The following is a 7,194-nucleotide window of genomic DNA, read 5'->3' on the forward strand; positions in this document are numbered from 1 at the left end:
AAGATGTTAAGAATGCAAACAAGGTAAAATCACCTAGGAAAAATAGGAATGGAAAGGAAGGTATGAATAAAAGCAATAATTATAAACCTGTTCCTGATGCTTCTAGGAAAACATGTCATAATTGTGGAAGTTCTAACCATCTGGCTTCTTTTTGCAGGAAGAATAAGAATATTAACTCCTTACCTTCAAAGTCAGGAGTTAAGAGTCAGTCTGTTAGATACAAACCATAAAATCCTTATTTTCATTGTGGTAGTTTATGGCATTCCATTTATACTTGTAAGGAATATCATAGCTTGTACTATGATTATTATCAAATAAAACCTTCTTTGAAGAAAGTTTCCATTGTTCCTTCTAGTGTAAATTCTGATTCAAAGTCTGATAGTATAAGTTCTGATAAGAAAAATGTTAACATAAACTCTGATGCTAAATCCGCTGCAAATGTTAACAAACTTAATAAGGCCAAAGGATCCAAGCAAGTCTGGGTCCTTAAAACTAATAATTAGTGGTCTTTGTGATTGCAGGGCAATAGGAAAAATATTCTAATTCTGGACAGTGGATGTTTAGGACATATGACTGGAAATAAGGCCCTGCTATCAGACTTTGTGGAGAAAGTTGGCCCAAGTGTTTCTTATGGAGATGGCAACATTGGAAAAACATTGGGATATGACAATATCAATCTTGGAAATGTCATAATTAAACAAGTAGCTCTGGTCTCAGGACTTAAACATAACCTACTGAGTATAAGTCAAATCTGTGATAGAGGTTATCATGTTGATTTCTTTGAAGAACACTGTGAAATTGTGAGTAAATCTAAAGGCAAAGTTGTTCTGAAAGGATACAGGCGTGGTAACATTTATGAAGCTAAGCTTTCAACAAGTACTGATGGTTCTGCAATCTGTCTGATGAGTAGAGCATCAATTGAAGAAAGCTGGAATTGGCATAAGAAACTCTCTCATTTAAATTTCAACAATATAAATGAACTGGTCAAGAAAGATCTTGTGAGAGGATTGCCAAACACAGTATTTGCTCCTGATGGTCTTTGTGATTCATGTCAGAAAGCCAAACAAAGGAAATCTGCATTCAAGAGCAAGACTGAATCATCAATTCTTGAGCCTGATCATCTACTATATGTTGATCTATTTGGTCCAGTAAATGTCATGTCTATTGCAAAGAAGAAGTATGCGTTGGTCATAGTGGATGAGTTCACCAAATACACATGGGTGTATTTCTTGCATACAAAAAGTGAAACTGCATCAATCTTGATTGATCATGTCAAACATCTGGATAAAATGGTCAAAGATTCTGTGAAAGTTTTAAGGAGTGATAATGGCACTGAGTTCAAGAATTTGATAATGGAAGAGTTCTGCAAAAGCCATGGAATAAAGCAGGAATTTTCTGCTCCTGGAACTTCATAGCAAAATGGAGTTGTTGAAAGGAAGAATAGAACTCTCATTGAAGCTGCACGTACAATGCTTGAAGAAGCAAAGCTTCCAACCTATTTATGGGCTGAAGCTGTGCAGACTGCTTGTTTTACTCAAAATGCAACACTCATTAACAAGCATGGAAAAACACCATATGAGATGGTGAAGAAAAAGAAGCCAAATCTGAAATACCTTCATGTATTTGGATGCAAGTGTTTTGTTCTCAAGACTCATACTGAACAGCTATCAAAGTTTGATCTAAAAGCTGATGAAGGAATCTTTGTTGGATATCCACTTTCCACAAAAGCCTTCAGAGTCTATAATTTGAGAACAAAAGTAGTCATGGAATCTATCAATGTCTCTTTTGATGACAAGAAGATTACTGGTCTTGAAGATTTCATTGACCATGATCAGCTGAGATTTGAAAATAAAGACTCAAATTTTGATACTGAAAATCCTGAAAGTCTAAGTCCTGATACTGTAAACTCTGATGGAATAAACTCTGATGTTATTGAAACTGTGGTGGCTATGCCAAGGGAAGATGCACCGATGCAGGGGGAGCATACTCAAGATCCTACCACAGCTCAAGAAACATCAGAACATACATCTGGCTCTTCAAATTCTGATTCGTCAAGTTCTGATAAGTCAAGTTCTGATAGTGCTGAAAATTTAAATACTGAAGACTCCAACTCAGAGAGCATAGTTTCAGGGGGAGCATTAGAAAATGAAAATGAAGATAGCATGGATCATGGGGGAGCATCCAGTTCTAGAGAAAACCTTCCATCTGCAAGGAAGTGGACAAAATCACAAACACCTGATTTGATAATTAGAAATCCTGATTCAGGTGTCAGAACTAGAACAGGTACTTCAAATGAATGTCTTTACAATTCTTTTCTCTCTCAGACTGAGCCAAAGAAAGTGGAAGAAGCTCTTCAAGATGCTGATTGGGTGTAAGCAATGCAGGAAGAGTTGAATGAATTTGAAAGAAACAAAGTCTGGACCCTAGTGCCAAGACCAAAGAATAGATCTGTTGTTGGTACAAAGTGGGTATTCAGAAACAAAACTGACAGTGATGGCATAATTACAAGGAATAAGGCAAGGCTAGTTGCAAAAGGATATTCTCAACAGGAGGGAATTGATTATGATGAAACATTTGCACCAGTTGCTAGGTTAGAAGCCATAAGGATATTCTTGGCTTATGCTGCTCACAAAAAGTTTACTGTCTTTCAAATGGATGTGAAAAGTGCTTTTCTCAATGGAGAATTGGAGGAGGAGGTATATGTTGAACAACCTCCAGGTTTTGTAGATACCAAACATCCAGATTATGTCTACAGGCTTGATAAAGCACTTTATGGACTTAAGCAAGCTCCTAGAGCTTGGTATGAGACTTTAGCTCAGTTTCTTCTGGAAAGTGGATTCAACAGAGGGACAATAGACAAAACACTGTTCTACCTCAACCATGGAAAGGACTTACTTCTGGTCCAGATTTATGTTGATGATATCATTTTTGGATCTACAAATGACAAACTTTGCAAGAAGTTTGCCAAACTAATGCAGTCAAGATATCAGATGAGTATGATGGGGGAACTTAGCTATTTTCTGGGCCTTCAAGTCAAGCAGAATGAGGAAGGCACTTTTATTTGTCAAACCAAGTACACCAGAAACTTGCTGAAGAAATTTGGAATGCAAGGTTGTTCAAGTGCATCCACTCCAATGGCCACTGCAACAAAACTGGATAAAGATACCGGTAAATCAGTAGATATTACTGACTACAGAGGTATGATTGGCTCTCTACTCTATCTAACTGCTAGTAGACTTGATATCATGTATGCTACCTGTCTTTGTGCAAGATTTCAAGCAGATCCAAGAGAACCTCACTTAACAGCTATAAAAAGAATCTTTAAGTATCTTAAAGGAACAGCTGCTCTGGGATTATGGTATCCTAGAGAATCAGATTTTAAACTAATAGGTTACTCAGATGCAGATTTTGCAGGTTGCAAAATTGACAGGAAAAGCACAAGTGGAAGCTGTCAATTTCTTGGAGGCGGATTGGTTTCTTGGTACAGCAAGAAACAAAAGTCAATTTCCACATCAACTGCAGAAGCAGAGTATATTGCTGCAGGAAGCTGTTGTGCACAGATTCTTTGGATGAAGAATCAGTTACTGGATTAGTTAACATATTTCAAAATCCCTATTTACTGTGATAATCAAAGTGCTATTGCTATGACAGGTAATCCAGTTCAACACTCTATGACAAAGCACATCAGCATCAGGTACCACTTCATCAGGGAACATGTGGATGAAGGTACAGTGGAATTGCATTTTGTTCCCACAGATTAACAACTAGCAGATATCTTCACAAAACCACTGTGTGAAGCTACTTTTACAAGATTGGTAAATGAACTTGGAATGGTTTCAGGTTCTTTCTCTAAATCTGCTTAGTTTTGTTCTGTGTTATCAGACTTTATGCTCAGTATTTACAGAATTAATCTCATTGTGTATTCTATACTTAATTGATAAATGTCTTTAAGTACTGACTGTTGTCTGATATATGTTTCTAAACTCTGATAAGTGATATGTCTGTTCAAGTACCTATTCAATCCTATGAGGATAACTGTGCTAGATACTGACCTAGTAGTCTTCAATAAACAAATGATTCCATGTTAGAAGTAATTATTTCAGTGGAAATCTTATGACACTAGCAAATTCTGATAATTGAGCTTAGTTAAGTTTACTTTGTATATCTTATTACTAAGTCACAAATTAGAATAATGCTACTCATCTGTTAAGTTCTGATACTAGTAAAACTGCTGATTGTACTAAGTGCTGATAAACCTCACTTATCAAAAGAAAAAGCAAAAAGATCAAAGAATAAAATCAGGTACTCCTTTGAGATCTAGAGTAAAAATGTTGAAGGGACGACCCAAGTGCATTACTGGTATTAAGTAAATATGCATTAGAAAAGCAAAATATTTTCTTGGTGACTTTTCACTCTCTATGATTACTGGAGAAATACTCTGATAATAGCATAAATTCTGATAAACAGTCGTGACTCACTTACACTGAGAAGCCACTGTAAAATAAAATTTCAAAAGATGGATAAAATTAGCACAAAACAGTTGAGGTGGACTCAAGCATGAACTCATTCATCAGTAGGTTTCAGGACAATGACAGCTCTTTAGCAAAATTTTAGTTATGCCTTATTTCTAAGATGTACTGAAGTGACTCAGACTTTACTCTTTATCTGTTATTTAGCTTAATGCACACACTAATCACTCCATATGAATGATGGAAATTACTGTGGTGGTCTATGTTATTTTAGATAAACAGTCACTGTGTCACTTTGCACAAATTCTGAGGACAAGTTCTAGTTACACGTTCTAATGATTAAGTTCTAAAGTCTATAACTCAGAACTTGTATGAGGATTTACTAAGATGGGCATTCCTTTTTCGAGTTAAGAAATTATGTTCTGATGACTGTTAAGTTCTGATATAAGTCTAAGTTCTGATATTACAGTCTAATGTTTTACTTGACTTATCTGTGAATAAAATTTGATAGCAGTCTCAGTTAATAATTGAATATGTTGAAGTGGAAGATTAATAGTCACTATGGTTAGGGTTAATGGTATTTGTACCTGAACAGTCCAATGTTACTTGTTTCTTGTGCGCTTTAAACCATGTTTCCTCTTTCCAATGAATGTTATTCTTTTTCAAAGTCTAGGGAGACGAGGTAGAATTAATTCTACCTGTCAGCATTCAATTTCTTTGCGTCTCCTGGCATTCTCTTGCCTATATAAGCAGCCACTTCACATCAGTCTTTCCATCAAATTCTTCTCACACACTTATCTTCATACTTCTTCTTTCAAAAACACAATGGTCAGATACAACATGTTTTTGAACTACCAAAACTTCAATATGGAGCTAAGCTGTGCCGATTGGCAGCAGGAATGGCATATCACAGCCATTCCTGAGGAGATATGGGACTCTGTCCCACAGGAGGTACTGAAACACCTCCTGTTCTTCTATATGGACTACCATCGCCATCTGGAGCGATTGGAGGAGGAAAGGCTGGAAGCTCTCCGCCAGCAAGAGCGAATCATCAGACTCACCATTCTGTTTGTCGAGAGTAGGAAGAAGAAGAAATGATTTAATCTTGTCTTCTTCCTGTTTTTCTTCATCATCAGCTTTGTCAGGCTTCTTAGCTAGGACTAAGGCTGTTGATGTTCGGTTTAGAAGCTTAGGGAAAATCTTGTATAAGTATTGATGTAATTTCCATTTCATTAATGTATTGTCTTGATATATTAATGAAAGTTGTTTTTACTTCAAGATTTTGTCTCTGAGTTATTTTATCTTGTGTTGATAAATCCTGATTGATATTCTGATGACCATATAAATTTTGTTTTATATTAAGTTCTGATTCGTTTTCAGCACTTACTTATCTAATTTATCTTGGTCATTTTCATGTGATGTATTTTCAGAATATTAATGATGCAGTGAAAAATAATTCAATCAGTGATAACGGTTTAAATTTTGAATTAAAACTATTTCTCTTGATAAATGGAACGGTTTTTCCTTGAAACTAGGCAAATGGGTAAGTAATGATTCCTGTTTTCTCGAGCCCAGTAACTGTCCGTTATTACTGCATGTCTGACAGGTGTCCAACGGTAACATTTTTGTTCAGAGTATAAGTACAACAGAGAGAAGATTTCTTTAATCTTTTATTTTCTTCATATTTTATCTCTCTCCTTACTTTTACTCTCTTTCTCTTTATTTCTCACGTTGGTTTTTCATACAGACATTATATCAAACACCTAACAGGCATACTTGAATCTCAATTTTTTTTCACATGGCACCAAAGGATTTAATCATTGATGGAGCTAAGTTTGTCCCCAACAACTATGCTGCAGTTCTTGATCACACTGAAGCTCCATCTGAATTACACTTTGTGCAAGATCTTCTTGCACATAGTGAGGTTGGGTATGCATTAACACAGCCTGAATTCTTTTCAAGCCAACAAGTTCTGAGGTTTTGGAGGACTGGACTTTTTGATGATGGTGGTCAACGTGGAACTCCCAGTATTATCTTCCAAGTGGGTGATTCATCCTTTATAGTCAGTCCTGGTACAGTACGCAGGGCTTTACATCTTCCAGAAGATTGTACTTTCTCAATTCCAGAGGACTCAGCCCTTCGGGAGTTAATGGCTGAATTGGGATATGAAAAGAGTCTGACGAAACTTGGACAGTTGAAATGGGCTAATATCAGAAGAGAATGGAGTTTCTTCTTTGATTGCATCACCAAAGCTTTTGGGAACAAATGTTCGAATTTTGATGTTATTCTAATTATGAGTTAGCACATCGGGTATGCAATTATCAATCAAACTCATTTTGATTTTGCAACTGCTTTAATTGGTTTTATTGGGGATAGGATGACAGAGGATCGAGATGTTATTTATTTTGCTAGATTCTGTCAACTTATTTACACTTATTGTACTGATGAACCTCATTTAGTCAGCACCCAAATCCCACCTTTTAAGGTTGCAAAATGATACTTTAATGACCTGGTAAATGCTGATACTAAGAAAAAAGTGGTTAGACCATTACAGATTTCTCAGTCTGTAAAACAGATCCTAGTAAATGCTGATCCTGATACTTATAGATCTGTTTACTCTGATGTCCAACCAACTCCAAACACCCAAAATCCATCAACCTCAGTACCTACCTCTCATTCTACTCAACCTACCCTCAGAACATATCTCAAATCCTATCTCTCCACT

This window comes from Apium graveolens, chromosome 5, assembly GCF_009905375.1.
Source record: "Apium graveolens cultivar Ventura chromosome 5, ASM990537v1, whole genome shotgun sequence".
NCBI classification, from domain to species: domain Eukaryota; kingdom Viridiplantae; phylum Streptophyta; class Magnoliopsida; order Apiales; family Apiaceae; genus Apium; species Apium graveolens.